The sequence below is a fragment of the Halichoeres trimaculatus genome, unplaced genomic scaffold (assembly GCF_033239565.1).
Source record: "Halichoeres trimaculatus isolate MK-OKI-2021-1 unplaced genomic scaffold, fHalTri1.1 fHalTri1_scaffold_17, whole genome shotgun sequence".
Classification (NCBI taxonomy): Eukaryota; Metazoa; Chordata; class Actinopteri; order Labriformes; family Labridae; genus Halichoeres; species Halichoeres trimaculatus.
This window is the reverse complement of record NW_027437195.1, coordinates 83,896-107,660: the sequence shown is the minus strand read 5'-3', so window position 1 is coordinate 107,660 and position 23,765 is coordinate 83,896. Positions and strand designations below refer to the sequence as shown.

Below are 23,765 nucleotides of genomic sequence, written 5' to 3'. Positions count from 1 at the left end.
CTTGTAAGAGATGCTTCTCTGCTTTAAAACTGATTAAGACTCACCTCAGAACAATAATGGCTGACGACAGGCTAAGTCACCTTGGAACTCTCAGGGCTCTAATTTTGTAGACCAGGCACAAGTGCAGGTGCAACTGCCCTGCGCTGGCCTTCGCCGCGCGGACAGGGTGTGACTGGTGCACTTTGCAAGTTTCTTGCAGTGCCAAGAGAGGCGCACTCAAGGCGCAGAGAGGCGCAGAGGAGCGCATCCATGCCTCCCTCCGTGCAAATGGCAGAGAGGGAGGAGAAAAGCCGTAAGTGGGTTTAACACAGCCGAGCGCTGTCTTCACCAATCAAATGAGCACCTCTCTTCGCCTTTAAATGCCCTGCAGCCGAGGCGCAGTGACAATTTCATTTTATCATAGACGATAACAAAAGCAACAGCAGCTCCAGGCGGCCTAACTTCTCCCAGGAGGAAACTGATGTCGTCGTCCTCACCTCCTCCTCCTCACATGTACGATCTCCAGATGATCTCCTTTATTAGTGTATCTTGGTGTTTTCTTGCTCCAGTTGTAGACCCTGCCGTCATTGAAGTCTGCAGTGTCTCTCTGGAATTTCCTGATCTTTTCTTTTTTGAAACATATTTCAAAAGGTCGTCATTTAAATTCTCTTCTAGTTGTAACACTAATAAAGGACCTACACCAAGAACCCGACTCAGAACAGTTTCCTTCAACTTCACAAGCAGCAAGGATGAGGACAACAGCAGAAACACAACAACTACACAGATCTCACAGAAAAGTTTTTTAGGGTCCCAACAAAACCCAACCAACAGAAACACAGCAAAAAGGGGACGGAGACATGGACGGGACAGAAGCAGAGAAAGAGGAGAACACGAAAGGGGAGAAAGAAACCAAGAAGCAAGATACACAAGGAGCAAAACCAAGTTTGGCCTGTGATCAACATATCGGATAAACCTTTGTCTGAGGACAGCATCCAGCTTCTTTCCAAAGGACTCTCTTTTTCTCCAACCTACTCTGCAAAAGAATTTGACACTAAAATTGACCTGTTCCGGTTCTACAGGACCCTTCATCTCAAGGCCTGGTACCAGCTTCAACCTACAGCACTGCAGACTCAGGTCAGATGGCCTCTTCTAACCAAAGACCACACTTTAAACCTTTTGTCCATTGGTTCAAAGTGCCACATTAAGCACCTTTGCTAGAAAAGTAAATTTTGACTTTGAGAACTTATTTAAAAACAAAAAGCCTCATAAATTTAGCAACCTTTCAAACAAAAAAAAATGTGCTTTGAAATCATTGTCTAATGATGATGAAATTGTCATTAAAAGTGCTGACAAGGGGGGTGCTATAGTTGTTTGGAGATGGGATTCATATGTCAAAGAGGCCCATAGACAACTGGAAAATAATGAATTTTATCAACCTTTGACCCATAATCCTACAGAAAATCTGAAGGCTGAACTACATACTATTCTGCTTGAAGCTAGGGAAAATGGCTGGATTTCTGATTCAGAAATGAAATTTCTATACAATGAAAATCCAAGAATGGCCCTGTTTTATATGCTGTCTAAAATTCACAAATCTCATATCAATCCCCCAGGTAGACCTGTAATATCAGGTAATGATAGCCTCACTGAGCCAGTCTCCAAGTATGTTGACTATTTCATAAAACCTTTTTTGCCATCACTTCCTGCCTACATCCAGGACACAACAGATGTGCTGAGCAAAATTAGACAACTGCACAGTAAAGGTACTGACACCTTTTTGGCTACCTTGGATGTAGAATCACTCTACACCACAATAGAATATTCACAAGGCCTGGCAGCACTAAAACATTATTTAAACACCCGGTCAGAATCTGAAACACCACCCAGTGAATTCTTACTTGCATTAACAGAATGGACCTTAAATAACAACGTATTTATCTTCCAAGACAAGGTTTTTAAACAGATAAAAGGGTGTGCCATGGGGGCCTGCTATAGTCCTTCCTATGCAGGACTGTACCTTGGTAAATGGGAAGATGATTTTATTTTTTAATTGTGAAATGAACAGATTTTTGGACCACATAATCTGGTGGGGTCGTTACATTGATGATGTGTGTTTGTTTGGTCTGGTACAGAAGCAGATTTATTGGAATTCCATGCCTTCTTGAACAATACTAACCCAAACATCAAGCTGTCACTAGAGTGTGACCAGGAGGAGGATTATGAAACCAAATCTGAGGAGATGATGTGCCGCTTCAAGGACAGGGGATACAAACATGCCACACTACAAAAGGCATACAACAGGTCAAAAAACCTGGACAGACACACCCTGTTGGAGAGAAACCCCCTTAAAAAAACAAAAGACAGACCAGTTTTTGTCACCAAATACAGCACTGAAGCAGAAAACATCAAAAAGATAATAAATAAAAACTGGGGCATAATTCAAAGTGATGCACAACTCAACAACATTTTTCCACAGCCTCCACTTGTCAGTTTCAGAAGATGCCCAACCCTACAAGATAAACTGGTACACAGACACCTCAAACCCAACAACCCAACTACATGGCTGGGACACAAACCAAAAGGATCTTTCAAATGCAATAACTGTAACCACTGTGCAAATGTGAAACAGACAAAGACATTTCTGGACTTCATATCACAAAAGGAGTACAAAATCAATCACTTTGTTAACTGCAAGACCACCTTTGTCATATACATGCTGGAATGCTCCATTTGCAAAGTTTTTTGCATTGGTCGAACAAAAAGACGGTTACAGGACAGACTTGCAGAACACAAATATGCAATACGAACTGGAAACATTAACTACCCCATGGCCAAATATTACCTGGAATTCCACAAAAGCAACCCAACTTCATTACAAACCACAGGCATCGACCACATCCCACTGACCATCAGAAGAGGTGACAGACAAAGAAAACTGAACCAAAAGGAGGCATTCTGGATTGACAAACTACAAGCCACAAAATATCCTGGACTTACCAAAGAATAAGATTATACAGTGTTCTTGTAGAGGACTTAGTTGTCTTAACTCAGAGTTATAGTCTCTAATGTACAGACCTACTTTGTGAAAATATTGTTTACCAAAATTCTGATGTGTTTTTAACTAATTTTATCTGCTTTGCTTGATACCATGCAGGTTTTCTGGGGATGGAAACTTTTAGCCTATTGGCCTGAATAGCATCATCTTCTGGTGGGTCTGCTGGTTGACACTACCTGCAGACCTTGCCTTTTAGTCCATGTGGCAGTCTCTGAGTGGTTGAGCAGCCCTTTAAAGGGGGCCTATTACAGCCTAACATCTGTTTGTATGACTTCCTGATGAAGGGTTGATGCCGAAACACATCAAAGTTAGTTTTTAAGGTCCACATGACCATGCCGACACAATAAAGGCATTTTAATAGTATCAAGAGAGTGCCCTGGAGTCTTTTTGTTTCAAGAACCTTTTCAATCCCTTTCCAAAGAGCACCTCAAACTAACTCCGCTGAGTCCAGGGCAGCACTCCTTCTCTTTGTCTTCTGAAATGTACTCCATCTATTTAGATCACGTTCAGAATAAAGATTAATCCAGAGATATATTGGCAATCATAGATAAATCCTTAATAGAAAACTGAGTGTCTTACCATTATTCAGCAAGCAGTCTTTTTTTCTTTTGAATTTCATGAAATAAGAGAAGCCGAATATACTCCCTCTGAGATGATGTGGCTGTAGTTGGCTGAGAGATGTGAAGTCGTTAGTTTGCATCACTGGTCCAGCTGATTTCAATTAAACGGCTTTAATCCGGCATCTGATGTGACGGGACAATTAATATAGATACATATGTATATGCTGTTTCAGACAGTTACATTAAATAGTGATTGCTGTGATTGTTAATTGCATTAAAATGTGCCTGACACTCTGGAAACCTGCCTCTGAGGCTTTGTTGACGTCTGTGCACATGTGCGCCTGTCACCAAATTACAGCTGCGGAGGGAGCTAGCAAGCTTTCAGTGCACTTTCTGCACTGTTTTTGGCACAAAATTGTCACTGCTCCAACATGAATCTGCCAACACCTCCCCCTGGTGCACCGTCAACTCCCCCTGGCGCGCCGTCACACCCATCTCTGCGCTTAGGTCTACCAAATTGTCATATTGGCAGTGCACCGCACGAAATTAACACTGCACAGGGTGCACCAGGCTTGCGCCCCCTGCGCTGCGCCATGAAATTAGAGCCCTCGGTGTTAAGTCAAGGAGGGCTTGTGCCCTCAACATGGATGACTCTGTGAAATGTTTTGCTACTTCTCACCAAAACCTAAGGATTATGCTTTTCTGATCCTGCATAAGGTATTGTTGCACAAAGACAGTATTTCTTGTCAAAACTAAGCTCCTCACTGTTTTCTCCCTAGACCAGGGATAGTTTGGCATTCAGACAGAACTTCTGGTCATAGTTAAGACATGCACTATGTTCTTCATGTCAAAATGGTGTGAAATAGTTTGTAAATGAAGTGATGCCTTTTTCTGTGTGTGAGTACCAGTGAGTGTGACTGCTTAAATGTGGTAGTTGACTGTAAGCGTGAGTAGTTACGGGAGTAACCGTGTGAGTTATTGAGTAACTTAAGGTATCTATCTAGCAGTGATTAACTGAACGTGATTGAATAATTGTATCTATGTGAGTGAGTAACTGTATCTATGTAAGAAAGTAACTGAGTGTGTTTAAACAACTTAGAAGAAACTAGAAAAGTTTTGGAAAGAAGTGCTGATAGATGGCACAATATTGAGCATGTGTGTCTAAAATAAGAATTTAGCAGTGTTGGATGAGTCTTTATGCTCTTGCCGGTCCCTCCTGCCGATCTGTGACGATAGTTTTACCTCCACTGGCAAGGTTTCATCCATCTTAAAGCTCTCTGTGTGTGAAAAACATAACATTTCCCTGCTTCAGTGAGTCACATGACCAGCTGCACTCAGGTCCTAATAAGTGTGTGACATCAAGGAAATGCTGCAGCAGACGGAGACGCAGGCTCAATCCCAAACCACACCCTACACACTACCCCTTCACTACCGAGTGTCACTCCGAATGATGTCACACTCCTGGCTGTGGAGGGCTCTTTATTTGAAGGGGGAGGGTATAAACATGACCGGCAGGAATAGGAGGACCTCTTCACTTCACCAGAAAGCCTCATCGCCATGGCAACTGAAAGACGCTCCCGTGTAAGGCTGTTACGCTGAGGCACAGAATGCGAGTCACTGGGATCACTGTGCAGGGCTGATAAGAGCTGTATGTTTCCAAAATTGACGATTGACACAGAGATAACAGGGACACACATGGATTTCATTGGGATAGGGCAGATACCTGCTTCCCTGGCTCTTGTGTGTGTGAAATGAGAATCATTCTCAGTTTGGAGGCGCACCAGCTGTCTCGTTTTTTTTTCTTCTTTACTATCATAAAAACAGAAGCCGTTACAATGACAGGAGCTATATTATACTTTTAATAATTTGAAGTGATCCCACATGTCTTTCAGTGCTATCACCATCTGACATTTCCAATTAAACAAATGATTCAGTACTGCAAACTGTGCTAACATTTTCGGTGCCAGGGCTGAATGATCAAATCAAACGTCAGCGTTGAGTAAGATTTGCTTGTTTGGTTTAATCATACATGTATTAAATACAATTCATTAATAATGTGTGTGCATTAAAAACATAGCATTTTGCCTGCTTTAGTTAGTCACATGAGCAGCTGCACTGAATTCTAAATTATAGTGTGACATGATCACACAACTGTTGCAGAGCTAGAGAGATTTACAAAAGTTTGAGAAAGAAGTGCCAAATGATGGCACAGTTTTCACCTAGTGTGTCTAAAAAAAGCAAGAAGCAGCGTTGGACAGGTTTTCATGGTCTCGCCAGTCCCTCCTGCCGGTCTGTCATGCAGGTTTTACCTCCACTGTTAAAGGTTTGATCCCTTTTTAATCTGTGTGTGTGTGAAAGACATAGCATTTCCCTCCTTCAGTGAGTGACATGAACAGCTGCACTCAGCTTCTAATGAGTGTGTGACATCAAAGAACTGCTGCAGCAGCGAGAGAGACTTGCAAAAAAGTTTTGCAAACAACTCCTGATAGAGGCCACAATGTTGACCAAATCCCTGTAAAAAATATGATAGTGTAGCAGGCAGTATTCCCTGCTGTCCCTGAGCTGGGCCTTTGGTAGGCCTCATGCTGCTGCTGGCTCTGCTGTTTGGTGCTGTTCCCCTGCTAGGATCCATGGTTTTGTTGCTCCTGTTTCTGGCTTCAAGGTGGTGAGTAGGGTGGCTGACATTTTAATGGTTAGATGACCTTTGTAACAGATTTTAATGTCTGTTTTTCTCTTGCAGATCTGCTGCTGTTGTCCCCCTGTTAGTTTTTGCCCCCATCAGTTTAGCCCCATTTAGAGTTGGTTGTTTTTGCCTCTTTTTGTGTTGCCCTTATTTAGTCTTTAGCTTTGGTTGATTTTCCCCTTTTTCATTTGAGTTGTTTTGTCCCTTCACCCCCTCATCAGTTTACATTTTTGGCCCTTAATTTCTTAGTTTAATAGTGTTTCTTTTGTTGTTTCAGCTAGATAATTTACTTATATAACCTTAGTTTTTCCTTTCACTTATTTACCAACTGGGTTTGCTTTGTTCTCTTCTGTTTAACTATTCTGTTTTGTTTCAAAGGTTGAGCTCATGGCCCTCCAATTGTTGCATGTGTTTGACACTGGGTCACATCTAGCTACATTGCAGTGAGGATTGTTGTGTGTGTGTGTGTGTGTGTGTGTGTGTGTGTGTGTGTGTGTGTGTGTGTGTGTGTGTGTGTGTGTGTGTGTGTGTGCTGTGTTCCACAAGTTGAGTTTATGGTAGCACCCCCCGCACTTTCCTCTGTGTAGATTGCCTCCCTTCTGGTGGCCTCAACTTATTTTAAGTTGGTTTTGGTTGTATAGATTTTTTGGGGGTTATTTAGTTAAATTTGTTTAGTTTCTGTTGGGGTTTTGAAACAGTTTTTAGCTATTTTAATTCTTGTATATCGATTTTAATTATTGTTTTAATAAAATACTTGTTTTATCCCTATTTGATTTGTCCTTTGATTAAATTTTGTCTCTTCCTCCCCCCTCAGGCAAGATTGAGTTATTCAACCTTTTTCAGTTATCTCAATAAACTGTCCGTATTATTTTAAACCACATTGTCTCTGCCTCTTATCAGTACTTACCTGTGTGACCTTTCATTTTAAGGGTAAAAGTCTCAGAGTGTATTTCCTGGGGGGATAAGTCCCCAGGTGGCGTTGCTGGACATAGCCTTAGAAATCCTCTCCTAACAGCTACTACCCTCCATCGCCGCCCACTTGCCATAATATCTTTGTAGGAAATTTTGTCAGGAATCCATCCATGTCATTTTTAAAGCTTTATGACTTTTACTTTTTGGTGTAATAGCCAAAATCCCACAGCTTGATCTTCCAGTCCCATTGATTCTCAATGGAGGAGAGAGGGCTTCTAATGAGTTCACCGACTTTGAGGGCACACCATTGGAAAACAGTCTGAGAAACAACAAAATCCATAAGAACTTTTGTGAAGCTAGATCCAGGCTGTCATGTAAGCGAGTTTCAAGCCGATCCCACTTATGGTTTCGGACACGATAATTTTTGAAGAAAGGGTAGAAATGTGGCAAAATTTTATTTTGAAAGGCAAATAGCCGGCTTTCTGTTGAAAAACAGGTCAGGGGTACCAGTGTATGATTTTTGCGTCTCAATAAGTTGAACATTTTGATGTTGGTTTGTTCCCTGACACGACAGTCCTAGTGGCTGTTTGGGTGACTTTAGTCAACCTAGGTGGCGCTGAAGAGCATTTTATGGAATATTGGGGGTCAAGTTCTTCTCCCGATGTACTGGACTGTCTCCTGGTAGCGCCTCTATGCTCTGGACACTATGCTGGTCGCACAGCAAACCACCTTGCCACAGCTCACATTGATCTGCCACCCTGGATGAGCTCGCTTAAGTGTTCCTTTTATTTTTTTAGCAGTGTATATATAGGTACACCTTGCTAGTTCCTAACCCCCTCCCCGGTTGGACCCCCTTCAGAACTGCCTTAATCCTCAGCACAATAGATTCAACAAGATACTGGAAACATTTCTCGGAGAATTGGTCCATATTGACATAATAGCATCACGCAGTTGCTGCAGATTTGGCGGCTGAACATCAATGATGAGAATTTCCCGTTTCATCCATCTCAAAGGTGCTCTATTAGATTAAATTGGGGACTGTGGAGGACATTTGAGTACAGTAAACTCATTGTCATGTTGAAGAAACCAGTCTGAGATGATTCCAGCTTTATGACATGGAGCGTTATCCTGCTGGAAGTAGCCATCAGAAGATGGGTACACTGTGCTCATAAAGGGATGGACATGGTCAGCAACAATACTCAGGTAGGCTGTGGACTTTAAACCATGCTCAGTTGGTACTGAGGGCTCCAAAGTGAGCCAAGAAAATATCCCCCACACCATTACCACCACCAGCAGCCTGAACAGTTGATACAAGGCAGGATGGATCCATACTTTCATGTTGACGCCAAATTCTGACTCTACCATCTGAATGTGGCAGCAGAAATCTGGATTCATCAGACCAGGTAATGTTTTTCCAATCTTCTGTGGTCCAATTTTGTGTGAGTCTGTGTGAATTGTAGCCTCAGTTTCCTGTTCTTAGCTGACTGGAGTGGCACCTGGTGTGGTCTTCTGCTGCTGTAGCCCATCTGCCTCAAGGTTGGACGTGTTGTGTGTTCAGAGATTCTCTCTGAAGTGGTTGAAGTGGTTATTGGAGTTACTGTTGCCTTTCTATCAGCCTGAACCAGTCTGGCCATTCTCCTCTGACCTCTGGCATCAACAAAGCGCAGAACTGCCACTTTCTGGATATTTTCTCTTTTTGGGACCATTCTTTGTAAACCCTAAAGATGGTTGTGCATGAAAATCCCAGTAGATAAGCAGAAAATGGATCTGAAATAAATCTGAAATACTACCACCAGCCCCTCTGGTACCAACAACCATGCCACGTTCTAAGTCACTTAGGCTACGTTCACACTGCAGTCAAAAGTGACCTGAATCGGATTTTTTGGCTCAAATGTGACCTGTATCTGATTTGTTTCTGACAGTGTGAACAGCACTAGTCGCATTAAATCTGACCTTTTCAAATCAGAGTCAGGCCACTTTCAAATGTGGTACTAAATCAGATACATACCCAATTTTCTTGAATGTGACTGCTGTCTTAACAGCCAGGTTGCATTTAATGCGACTTTGACGTCATTCTACAGCAGCAGTTTACCTCAGGGCAAATGTTTTCAAAGTCACTTAATGGAAAGAACATTATTAGAGACATGATTATTAACAAGTTTATTCTTTTATTTTTAATAAAGAGTTTTAGTTATTCATCCAGCTACAAGCTTGATTAAACAATATATAAAAGAATGAGTGATGAGAAAAAGTGAGAGAGCGCTAGGACATCGACTGGCGTCTCCATTACACACACAATAAAGGATAAAGGTGAATGAATCGTACGTTTGTATTATGATATCTAACAAACTTAGTTTATTATCACTGCGCCGACATTTTGAATGGATTAATCAGGCTAAAATACCAGTTTACAGGATGCAGAGACACCAATGATCCACTGCAGTCCATCTAAAGTCTCATCATAAATAAAGTATTTTCTATTCTATTCTATTCTATTCTATCTCATCCTCGCATCATCGCACTGCTGTACTTTCCGACGAGTTAGCGTCAGTCAGAGATCCGTCTGCTCCTGTCTGATCTGCCCTCAGACAAACTACGAAACATCAGAACAGATGACAAAACTAAGTTTTTGCCGCTTTTTTCACCTGTTCAGCGCACTACGGCTCTGAGATGTAGCAGGGTCGGCCGGAGACACCCTGGTGTGGGAGAGAGCGGTTTATAAGGTTTATAAGAAATAAAACATAGCCATAGTTTCTTTAATTAGAGCTCACTCAAGGTGAGCTCTAATTAAAAGAAACAAACTTAATGGAAACAAACTTTCCAGCATTGTGAAGCACAGTGTTGCTCTGTGTTTGTTGCTACTCATCACACCGTGCTGTGCATGATGTCATTAATGTTAAACTGAGCATGCATGTCACTTCTGAAGCGTGAGCTGTTCAGATCACAGTCTGCAGTCAGGTCACATTTACAGGTGTTATCTGAACAGCTAAACACAAAAATCGGATCAGGGCCAGGTCTAGCCAGGCATGTATGAGGGGGCAGCCACAAATGTTGAGGGGGCATTGTCCTCCAGCACCTTTTACCATGTCTAACTGACAAATTCACTCACTAGGATGCGGGTACAGTGAGCAAGTACCTTGTAAAGTAGTGTCGTCTCAAATGCTTGGCACTTGTTTTATTGTAGTTATTGTTGTTAGACTAAGGCTGGGCGATATGGCCTCAAATCAATATCACAATATATTGAGCACCTCACCTCGATAACGATAAATGGACGATAATTCCATTAATTCCCTATATTATTAGTATCTATGTTATTAGTAACTATATTATTCATATTACTAGTTTTCAACTTGTGAAAAGTAGAAAATAACTGACATCTCTTTAAAAAAAAAAGTTTGCATTGCAGTTTTGAAAAAACAGGCAAGTTCCATAAACATTCAAAAATAAATAACTTACATGTAACACTTTCTCATTCGTCATCAATACAGTGCAGCATAAGGGTCATTTCATAGTCAACGCAAAGGCATGCAAACACGAACACACCACGTGTCAGCCTTCCTGTTTTTTGTACTATGCACTGTTCATATTCATAATTTAACAACATGTAAAATTATTATTTGTTTTAAAAATGTAAATTGCTTATCAAAAAGACTTAACAATTCAATTACCTGTGAATGAGCACTAGAATGCATGTGATAATATAGATTGAAAAATCAGCCGAAGTGATACCTCTCTGAATATACAAGCTAAGCCATTGTGCTGCTGTTAGCCAGTGAAAATAGAGCAGAGTGGCACCTCTTCACTTTGTTACACAAATCTACGTCAGTGCGCTGGAAATTTCCTTTGCCTTTTGGACTCGAACAGTGCCGGTGCAGTTGTTGTAATTTTTTTTTCTTGGTGGTGGCGGTGCAGGTAAAACCCTACTTACCATGTGTAAACACCTTTTAAGACTTTTGAAAGATTTAAGACATTTTAATGCCAATTAAGGCCTTGATTTTAGATCAATTAATTCAATTCCTTTTTAAGACTTTTTTGGGGGGGGATGGGGTAACCGAAATAACCGACATGGGCAGGATTACGTCGGTTAGAGACCCTAAATGTCGGTTTTGGTTAGTTTTCGATTAATTGCCCAGCTCTATGTTAGACTAACCATATTTATTTCATGAACTTGGATTGCTGTTAGGTGTATGTCCCTCAACCTAAACTGATGCACTTTGTCAGGCCTCTACCCAAAGACCTGCCCAACTTGGGTGTCCCTATGAAGACTGGCTTCTGTTGGTATAGCTCTTAGGGTCACTGAGGCACTCAAACCTCCAGACCATGAAAGGTGGCAATCCCTCCAATCGGATTTAAGTAATAAATCGGAATTGAGCATTAAGGGCTGCAGTCTGAATGTAGCCTTTGATCACCTTTCTTCTCCATTCTGATGCTCAGGTTTGAACTGCAGCAGATCGTCTTGACAATGTCTACATGCCTTAATGCACTGAGTTGTTGCCTTGTGATTGGCTGGTTAGAAATTTGCGTGAACGAGCAGTTGGACTGGTGTACCTAATAAAGTGTCTGGTAAGTGTGTGTATGTTTTTTTTCTTATGTGATGTGATGATCAAACATGCAGTGAGTATGTTTTTTTTTTCTTTTCTTTTCTCTGTACTGTATTATTATACTGTTCTTCCTTTTTTACGAGACTTTATTTTAAAATGTGGGATATGTTTGGGTTTAGTGTATATATACATTTGTATTTTTTTTTCTCGTCCATGTACTCTTTTTGACAGTTTCTGTTGATCTTTCTTAGTTTTGTCAACAAAACCATTAAAAGGTGATTAAATATAAAACAAAAGCAGCTGGGCTTCGTCAGTGGAACGAATTGCAGCTAAGATTAAACTGGCCACTTATTCAAGCCACGCTTACCATTGATAGCCCGGCTTTTTTTAGCCAACTTCATGGAATACCCCCCTGGTGCTCCCAGCCCGGCGCGGCTCTAAATCTCGAGCCAGACTCTCCTCTGTTGTTCCTAAATGGTGTAATGAATTACCTAACTTTACAATCCCCAGAGTCCCCTTCTACTTTAAGAGCTGTCTGAGACTCACCTATTCAGGGAACACTACAGCACTTACGCTGACCCTCCTCTTTGTCTTCAGGGCTAGATTAAGTCAGAAGGTCTCAGACCCAGCTCTAAGGGAATTTTCATATTACTGAATCTTGTTGAAGCTTGAAGTATATTGTTGCAACAACTAATTGTGGTTAGTTGCCTATATTATTCTGCATTAAAAATAAAATCAAAATTAAAATAATAGTAATAATAATATTAATAAATCTTCTTTCACTTGATGGCAGCACCTGCAGCCAAATAACTTGTAGCACTTTGTCATACTAATTAGATTTTCCCTTCTGTTTAAATTATTGCTTGAGTTGTCGTCACTTTGGGCAAAAGCGTCTGCTAAATGAAACTGTAGAACTGTAGAAGACTTTGAGGGGTATTATTGCCTTGTGCTCATTTATGTTTGGTTACAGAAATAAGTGGGCTAGCCAGGAATAGGTAGCTAGCTAGAAGTAGCTAAGTTTGTAGTTCAACTATAACTTTTGACTAAATTACTACACAACATTATACCCTAGTCTTTATGATATTGAACCCTAATCACTCACTAGTTGAAACTGATTCAAGAACCATGTTAACAGCTTCTTCTGCACTTATGTTTCTTTTTGAAGCAGCCACCATCATGAAAGCTTGTTATATTGCCCAAGTCACACATTTCATCCTAAATAATCTAAAATTTTGACTTAGGCTAGAAATAAAATGGCCTAAGTCACACTCTTGACATAGGCCATTGTCTCATGGGGCATAAACAGCATGATCCTTTTAGCTGAAGATTTATGTGATTTTACTGGAGATGGCCAGCATTAGTAAGAGATGATTTAAGCCGAAAACCTCATTTTCATCAAAAAGTGACTTGGGCCATTATTTCAGTGGGGGGACGATATAAAAAAGAAAAAGCTGATGGAGTCCAAAAGCTAAGGCTAGAATTAAAAGCCTCATAGATTGCACCCTGAAAATATAGGATCTATTGCCTATAAAACCACGAGAAGACCAACCTGAGGAGCTTGGGCCAGGAGAAGTGCCACGTCTCTGTGGTTGTTTTCTCTGGCTTTGTCCAGAGCTGTTTTTCCTTCCTGTAAGTGAACAAAATTATTCTAAACATAAAGAAAACACACAGACATGACACACCATCCACAGTGAAAAAAAACTCAAAGACTCAGCCATAGTTTTAGGGGAGCTCCTCCAGAGGAATGAATCCTCAGACATGTTTTAATTCTGAATAAATGTTAAAACGCTGGAGCTTACAGGACTCCTGATACCATGACCAGGTGATCATGCAGGGACCAAACCTTCAGCTTGCTCAGGGTACTCACCTTGTTCCTGAGTTTCCCATCAGCCCCTGCCTCCAGTAAGAGCTCCACTGCCTTTTTGTGGTTCAGTGCTGCAGCTACATGCAGAGCTGTGTCCCCCAACTGCAAGAAAACACACACACACACACACACACACACACACACACACACACACACACACACACACACACACACACACAGAGAGAGAGAGAGAGAGAGAGAGAGAGAGAGAGAGAGAGAGAGAGAGAGAACAGCATGTGTTCATATTACAGCTCTCTAAATGGCCCAGACAGAACCCAGAGTTAACTATGAAGAACCTGAGACCATCCACTCCACAGAGGAGAAGGGGAACGGCCTGAACACTTTGAATCAAAAAATGAGTGATGTCATTTTTCATCCAGGTTTATTGAACGGCTCAATCCTTTCTTTTTGAACCAGTTTCTTAGTGAAGACCTAAATGTGAAACAGAAAGTGAAGACTGATTTTATTTTGAAATTTGCTGCATGTGTGTCTGCGCATGCTGTGGAGCTCTGCTGAGGTAGGAAATCTATCTGATCCTGTGCTGACAGAGCGAAACCCGACCGGAGACACATTGTGACGATGGAGGTCTGCAGCCATATTCTGGTATGGCTGTGGCTCAGCAGTAAAGGTGAAAGGTCACCAACAAACACTTAAGGTCCTTCAAAAAGAGGTGGTCTGTACTGAACTCATTGAGGACACGGTAACACTGGCTAACCGTGCCGTGCTTAAGCATGTTTCAGCCCTTAAGCACGTTTTAAATAGCCAGTGTGACCGCAACCGTGCCGTGCTTGAGCACGATTCACACCTCTGCTTTGGCACCGAGAGGTGGGCTTCGGCATGGTTTACTTCATGCAGGAGCACAAGAACACGGACATCTCTTGATCATCCCTGACATATGACCACTACGAGCAAATCTCTAGACAATCATTTTAAACGGAGCAGGGGTGTTAGAGGGCTGTGTCGGGCCAAAACAACTTACTGTAAGTCTAAAAGTCTCTAAAGTTGTAGCAGTGCTCTCTGTGTCTCATTGTGCCGACTCTGATCAGATCACGCTTCATGTAAACAGACACTTTATGATGACGTAGGTGGGCCATATGCTTGTTAGATACCCGCTAAAGTCTGGTTCATCCAGGAGTAGTGTGACTGCTGGACTCACTCCTTCAGCAGGGAAACAGCGCTGCGGGGGAGCAGTCGTGCTGAAGCACGGCACAGTTTGGATGGCCAGTGTGACCGTGCCCCAAGAAGGCTGACCTTTTGAACACAAAGAGTAAAATGCTGCACATGTGTCTGTCCACAGAGGATTGTCATGGAAGAAAAAGGCCTGCTTTGATTCAGTCTGTACATGTGTCAGAGCAGAACTGCATACCTGGTTTCTCTGGGTCATGGAGCACAGAGACCTGAGCAGGATCTTCACCAGAGTCAGGTTGTTGTAACGAGCGGCCACATGCAGACATGTGTCTCCCATCTGAAACCCAAACATAGCGTCTCTGGGAAAAAGAAGCAGCGTGATCCGTGCGATGTGAAAGTGTTCTTATTGACTCCATTACAGAGACACAGCAGAGAGATTGAGTTTGGAGGAAGAGCTCAGTGCATAGTGGGATGCTGGAAGACTCACATTGTTCCTGGTGTCAGGTTTGGACCCTTGCAGCAGAAGAAGGCGGGCAGTCTGGGCATGTGCATTCTGGCATGCCAGGTGAAGAGCTGTGTTACCTGCCTGAGTCCAGATCATACAGTCACTACTGGGCCCTCCTTTGTGGATCAGTGAGCAGATGCTGTGAATGTTAAAACAAACCCCCGGAGCTCCCAGTGTGCACCCTTAAAGACTGTTTGAATTAGAGGGGGGAGACAGATGCTGGAGGAGCCCACCGGGTCAATGAACTTGCTGAAAAGTAAAATGTGTGTGTGTACCAGTGTGTGTGCAGGTGCCACTCTATCACACTGCTGCAGAATGAAAGAAAACACTACAACCAATACCAAAAAAAACCATGCTGGGTGTCAGAACCTTCTGGAGAAGTGAGTTTATGAAAAAGGCTTCAGAGAACGGTTCTTAAACCAAAACCTGTCCCCCTCCTACCTTGTTCCTGATGTGGACGTCAGCTCCCGCCCTGGTCAGCAGTTTGACGCAGTGGGAGAAGCCATGCCAGGAGACCTCGTGCAGTGCCGTGTTTCCATCCTGAAACAGCCTGAGCTTAGTGCCCTTTAGAGGCCACACAAACAGGGTGCTGCACGTGTACCCAGGTGAATCACCACTCACCCTGTTCTGCAGGTCCACAGCACAGCCTCCCTGAATCAGAGCAGCCATCGTGTCACTGTTTCCCAACCAAGCAGCATGGTGCAGGGCCGTCAGGGGAGCCCGAGAGCGAGGCGGGCTGGAAGACAGGGAGTCGTGGACCAGAGCCTGCTCACACATCACTGCTCATACACAGAGAAAATGACATTGATCACAGTGTTAAAGCATGAGTCAGACGAGTTCAGCCCTGCCGAGCTCACACCTGATGCCTCCTTTAATCCAAGAGGAAGAACACAGTTATCTGTGTTTCTGCTGTGCTCACGGGACACGGACAGAGGAACCAGAGCTCTAAAAAATACTGCAGGCTACAATGTGTGTGTGTGTTGTGTGTGTGTGTGTGTGTGTGTGTGTGTGTGTGTGTGTGTGTGTGTGTGTGTGTGTGTGTGTGTGTGTGTGTCTGTGTGTGTGTGTGTCTGTGCACGCTGGTCAAAGCGTGGAGCTGGTGAGCTCAGGTGCTAATGTTTTTGAGTTTGAGGAAAATTTTGTTGTGTTTTGGCTGAGTCACTAAAGATGGATGGACTGGTTCAAAGAGTTTTGTTGTCTAAGAAATAAAAAAAAAAGATCTCTGCTTTCACTAAACGCACCCCTCACTGTGAGTCTTTGACACGTACTAGGAAACATCATGTTCCCAAACACTGTCAGTGATGAGACTGGCAGTGTTTGGGGGTCATACTTTACAGAATAATCTGCAGCAGTACCTGGATTACCATAAAGGTAATCCATGATTAGTTATGTTTTCCTCTTGCCTCTGGTAAAGCATGGTCCAGTTCCTCATATAATGAGACTGTAAATGATGACTGTGTGACGTTAGCTGGGTTCTGAACGAAACGCTTTCTGTGAGATGAATAACTGCAAGGAGCTCTTTGTGAAGCATCAGAAATATCAGGGTGATGTGTTTCCTCTCTGAACACTCTGACCTGAATCTTCTCTGTCAAATGATTCAGCCTCTGAGCGTTTAATGACAAAGGATTTCATGTCAGCACCACAGACTTTGAGCTGACAGGCAGATTATTCTCTATGCCAGGGTCAGCCTTTAATCTGAGCTGGAGATTATAGAAAGTCTTATGTGTGGACAACAATGAACCCCCCCCCCCCCCCCCCCCCCCCCACCACCACCACCACCGCCACCACCACGAACATACACACACGCAGAAACAGACAGACACACACACGCAGAAACAGACAGACGGACACACACACACACACACACACACACACACACACACACACACACACACACACACACACACACACACACACACACACACAGACACACAGACACACACACACACACACACACACACACACATCTAAATAAATGTGAGAGAGATGTCAAGGGAAAACATTTTATCTCCTTGTTGTTCTGATGGTTTCACTCTCCATCTGATTTAACTGCTTGAAAGATAGGTGGCGCTGCACATCCTTTTTTTTTTTTAACTACCACTCATGATTTTAAGATGGAGATCCCTCAGAGTTTGTTAACTACTTTTTAAATTATGTCACAGGTCTACCTCTATATGTCAGGGCACAAGACCACCACTGTGACCCCTGAAGAGGGATCTCTCAGGGCTCTGTTTAAGGACCCATTCTGTTCTGTATTTCTTTGGATACCCTGAATGAGAACATCAGAATTTCTATGCTGATGAAATCGTCCTCTACACCCACATTACCTCTGAAACAAAAGCACCCCAACAGCTTCAGACAGTGCTTCAGTCTCTAAAAACAGCTTCAGACAGCGTTACAGTCTCTAAAAACAGCTCTGGACAATGTTTGAAATGTGGCTTAAAGCTTGTAAAACACAAAGCATCAGACATTTAAGTGAACAGCACAATTTAAACAACAAATGAAAATGAGCAGGAGGCAGAGTTATGTGTTTACACCTGTTTACTATAAGGAAGTCTAAAATAGTCTTGATTGGTTTTCTTGATGCCTTCATATGAGTTTTCTGTAAAGCATGGCCCACTTAGAGTGCTTAAGTACAGGTCTCTCCTCAACGGGAGGAACTTGAGGAGGGAGGCTCAGACGACACACACACTGCAGTGTGCAGAACTGAAAAGCTGTTTGAACTCAGAGAAAGAAAACTTGAGTCAAAACAAAGACTTCCTGAGAGGAGCCTCCTTTTTGTTACAGGGTTTGTTCACACACAAGAAAGGTCAACATCTGCTCAGTTACCTTGTTCTCCATGCAGCCTGCAGAGTTTGGATCCTGAATGGGGCGGGAAAAAAGGAGTGTCCATATAAAATCCCAACAAGCCTTAAAAGTGCTGAATCTTTGTTTGTGCAGAAAGAGAGGAGGAGGATGCTGAAACAAGAGCAGCTTCAAGGGTCGGAGAGTGAAGCCAGAAAGAACAGCAGAGAGGAGGACAGCTGCTACACTGCACCATGAGGGGGAGGAGGGACTGGGCGGGGGGGGGGCAGAGATAAAGAAGATGATTCACACACACACACACACGCACGCACACACATACACACACACACACACACACACACACACACACACACACACACACACACACACACACACACACACAAACACACACACACCCAGTGACCTCAGTGGCACAGGACAATATTTGCACAATTAAAACAATAACCTCACATACCCAAACGAGACAGAGGAGGACTGTTTTAAGACCAAAATATGTTTTTAATGTTCCACTGGAAAAATGCATTGAGCACACGTTCAGCATAGATGTTAAAATGGCTGTGCTGAACGTGCGCTCGCAGAGATAAAGAAGATGATTCACACACACACACACACGCACGCACACACACACACACACACACACACACACACACACACACACACACACACACACACACACACACACACACACACACATACAGACACACACACAGCTGCACTAGTAATGTGATTTCTGAGAGTAGAGGTATTTCTTTCAGTCTGCATGTAGATTAAAGAGGGGAACAGGTGTTCATTAAGTACAGACTGAAGTTTAAGTAGGGGAACAGGTGTTCATTCTTTTCAGTCTGTACATTAAAGAGGGAACAAGGTGTCCATTATGTTCAGACTGTAGATTAAAAGAAGGGGTACAGGTGTTCAGTAAATAAGGTCTGTAGATTAAAGAGGGGTACAGGTGTTCTTTCTGTTTCTTTTTTGGATTAAACAGGGGTACAGGTGTTCATTCGGTTTCATTTGTAGATTAAAGAGGGGTGCAGGTGTTCATTCAAGTCAGACTGTAGATTAAAGAGGGGTGCAGGTGTTCATTCAAGTCAGACTGTAGATTAAAGAGGGGTACAGGTGTTCATTCAAGTCAGACTGTAGATTAAAGAGGGGTACAGGTGTTCATTCAAGTCAGACTGTAGATTAAAGAGGGGTACAGGTGTTCATTCAAGTCAGGCTGTAGATTAAATAGGGGGAACAGGTGTTCATTCAAGTCAGACTGTAGATTAAAGAGGGATACAGGTATTCATTAAAAGCCAACTGTAGATGATTAGGAGTACAAGTGTTCATTCTGATCAATCTGTATGTTTTAGAGGGGTATATGTATTCATTTAGTTCAGACTGTATATTTAGGAGGGGTACGGGTGTTCATTCTGTTCAGTCTGTAGACTAAGGGGGGGTACTGGTGTTCTTTAAATTCAGACTGTAAATAAAGAGGGGATCAGGTGTTAATTCAGTTCATTCTGTAAAAAAAAGAGGTATACAGGTATTCATTCAGTTCACTCTGTAGATTGAAGAAGGGGTTCAGTTGTTCATTATGTTTAATCTGTAGATTAAGAAGGAGTACAGGCGTTCATTCAGTTTGGTCCGTACATTAAAGCGGTGTACAAGTGTTTATTAAAATCAGACTGTAGATTTCCCAAAAAGCTAAACATAACCAAATATTAATAATCCTTTCTGGGATCTTGACAGGAAAAAAAAATCAGAAAAAAATAACAACAGCATTAATGAAATATATAACACTATTAATAAAATAAATAATAACTAAATAACCCTTTTTAGGTTTTTCAAAGAGAAAAAAAAAAAACATGAAATATTGACTTACTTGTAGACACCAGCTCTCTCTCATTAACTTCACTGTGAAAACCAGAAAGCAAGCAAACTAAGTGATACATCACAATCCGTGTATGGTTCGTTCTTTCATTATTCTATTTCAAAACAAAATCCAAAAAAACTGAAAAACTGACTTTTTTTTTGTTTTTTAGTTTCAAAACCAAATCGGAAAAACGTAATAACAGAAAAACCAAAAAAACACGTTTTTCATGTCCTGGTTTTAAAAAATGGAAAAACAAAAAATAAAAGATTGTGTCAAAATTGTTTGTGTAATATTTTGATATTAAATGTGAACATCTCTATATAAAAATTAGACAAATAACTCACATTGAAGGTTTATACAGACATGTTCCTGAGCTTATATATAGATAGATAGATAGATAGATAGATAGATAGATAGATAGATAGATAGATAGATAGATAGATAGATAGATAGATAGATCAACAACCTCAGAGACCAGCAGTCCGAGACTCTCAAGCGGGATTTCACGTCCATGGTTGACCGCTTGTTGGACACGGGGCAGCAACTGGTCATTTCTGGCCCGTTTCCCTGTCCCTCACCGCGTTATGGTGACGTCACCACCAGTCGCCTCCGCCAGCTGCGGCTCAAGGGATACTGCCTGAGGAAAAGTATTCCTTTTGTGGATAATTTTATCGCTTTTTTAAACAGGCCTCCCCTTTTGAAATCTAACGGCCTGCACCCAAACCAGGAGGGGTCGAGGCTTTTATCAGTCAACATTGACCTGACTGCCCGGTCCTGCACCACCACCCCCTGACTCACTACACACAGGCGCTCTTCACCTCACTCACACTCACCTTCACCACCCCATAGGTACACCATACACACACACACACACACACACACACACACACACACACACACACACACACACACACACAAACACACACAAACACACACACACCCAGTGACCTCAGTGGCACAGGACAATATTTGCACAATTAAAACAATAACCTCACATACCCAAACGAGACAGAGGAGGACTGTTTTAAGACCAAAATATGTTTTTAATGTTCCACTGGAAAAATGCATTGAGCACACGTTCAGCATAGATGTTAAAATGGCTGTGCTGAACGTGCGCTCGCTTTCAAACAAATCTTTATTGTAAATGATGTAATTGTGGACAACAACCTAGACAGCATTCTCCTTACTGAGACATGGCTCGGCACTGATGCACCTGTTGTTCAACTTCAACTTCAAAGAACTTTATTTATCCGTTAGGAACTTAGTTTGTGCAGAGCATTAGTGCGTGTACAATACAACATACATTCAAAGTCAACCTAAAAATACTGATAAAAGACAATTAATTAAAATGAATGAATGAGTGAATAAATAGAGATAATAAAAATCAGTTGATTAAAATACAGAAGGTATATAAATAGGTATTAAAAACTCATAGACATAGGCTCCTGCAAACATACATGGAGCAGGCTTTCATGAGCTCATTCCAGAAGTGCAAAGTTACAGTATGCAGATACAGACAGGTCAGGCATTCATGAGCCGGATGGATGTGGGTATGAAGCTGGACATGGCTCGCTTGGTCTTGAATGTCAAGGATCTGTATCTCTTGCCTGAGGGCAACAGGTTGTAGTGACTACGCAGTGTGTGCGTGGCATCTGAGGTTATGTGTGTACCTTTTAGTTTAACCCTTCTGTTGTAAATGTTGGTGAGTGACTCCTGCTCCAACCCAATTATTTTACTGCTCAATGTTATGATTTTGTTGAGTGGACTGCGATGAATATTGGATAGTGAACCAAACCAGGCTGATATATTGAAGGTGATGACAGATTCAATGAAGCATTTATAGAAAGCTGTCAGGACTGATTGGTGAACCTGGAGCCTACGAAGCTTCCTCAGGAAAAAGAGGCGCTGCTGGCATTTGGAGAAGATGGATTCACTGTTGAGGTTTGAAGGTGAGTCCCTGATCAATTATTGTCCCAAGGTATTTGAATGACTCGACCCTCTCATCTGGTTGTTGACTGACAGAGAGGGGATGTTGGTGGGGTTTTTCCGTAGGTCGTCATTTGAGTTTTGTCATACTTAATGCACCTTTGATCCTGAAATGTAAATGTCAAGTCAGTATTGCATTTTCATTTTTATGTTTGCATTTTCATTTGAATTATGTCATGTATTGACAGGAACATTTCTTGAAAATTAAAATGGAAACACCCTTTTTTCATTTTAATTCGAATAATGTTACACAGTTTGCAGTCTTGAAGATGAAAATGAAAATAACAATGGTATATTTGACATTCAATTTTCATTTTGACTCAAGTAATGCACCATTGATCCTGCCTGATATGTTAATGTAAAATCAGTATTGTATATTCATTTTCAAATGTTAATGTAAATTCAGTAAAGCATTTTCATTTTCACATTTGCATTTTCATTGAAATTATGTCTTGTATTGAATGGAGCATTTCTTCAAAATTAAAATGCAAACACCCTTTTTCAATTTAATATGAATTATGTCACACGGTTTGCAGTCTTGAACATGAAAATGATAATGGTATATTTGACATTTAATTTTCATTTTGACGCAAATAATGCACCTTTGATCCTGAGATGTAAATGTTAAGTCAGTATTGCATTTTCATGCTTGCATTTTCATTTGAATTATGTCATGTATTAACTCGACCATTTCTTGAAAATTCAAATTCAAACATCCTTTTTTTTGTAATTTGAATTATGTCACACAGTTTGCAGTCTTGAACATGAAAATGAAAATGAAAATGGTATATTTGACCATTTATTTTCATTTTGAAGCAAATCATGCACCTTTAATCTTGAATTGAAAATGCAATTAGTGTATTGCATTTTCATGTTCATGTTTGCAATGTCATTTAAGTTTTGGCAGCAATACACTTCCATACTCTACCAATCTTATTTTTTGTGACATACTCACTGTTATAAGTAGATCAGCGAACATATCTATGTAATCCTGTGTCTTGAGCGTTTTTGGTGCTGTTTTTGACATCCAGCATTAGTATTGTTGTGATTTCTGTGATCATTTCACATTTCTGCTAGAAATGACATCTCTGTCTTGCTTAGCTCTTTCCTGTCATATTTAGTTATTTTACTGTTTCCTGTTTTGCTTTTCCTTAAATGTGTTTCATTATTCATTATGCGACTGATCACTGTCAGAGCCTGTCTTCAAACATTTATTTATTTATTCAATTCATCCAGCACAGTGATATGCTCTGTGTCGTGATCAATGGCACATTTGTGCTCACTTGACTCATTGCTCCAAAAGCTTTTAAAATCAAGCATCAAACGCTTGAATTACCCACAAAAGCTGAAAGAAGCAATAAAGATGTCTTTAGTATCTTAAATCATAAAATGAATCATGTTATGGTTTTTTTTTCGCTCTGCAAAGCCTTTTATGCATAAAACTGTAATGTGCTCTTTTTTTGTGTATTTAATTTATACATAATTCCTTCTAAGCTCATATCACATAGCTCTTAGTATTTCTTTTTGAATGAGTTGTAACGACATGAATAATGAAGAATAATTTGACCCTTGTACAGTTTATGTATTCAGTCATGTATTTAACCTCCTAACCTTTTCATGTATTTGACTTTATGTAAACCCTGTTCTAATCCTGTCATGTAATCATGCTTGTAATTATCTACTAGCTCATGCTTCTTCTCATACCTACACAGCACGCACCCACATGCCTTAGACATTTCTTAAGCACATGCCATATACTGATTCAACTGACCTCTGTATCTTACCTCGGTGTGGAGACTGTCTTTCGACCTCTAATCTGTTGAGGGACACCTTCCACACCAGCTCAGTCTGGCTCATTCCAAGACAGTGAGGTACGAAGGTTAACACACACATAC

General features: G+C 41.5%; 1 pseudogene; it reads right to left on the bottom strand.

Moving 5' to 3' along the window:
- The window catches only part of LOC141806699 (ankyrin repeat domain-containing protein 6-like), a 46,786-nt pseudogene extending 28,610 nt beyond the window's left edge, over positions 1-18,176 (bottom strand).
- Between the last annotated feature and the right edge of the window lie 5,589 nt (positions 18,177-23,765).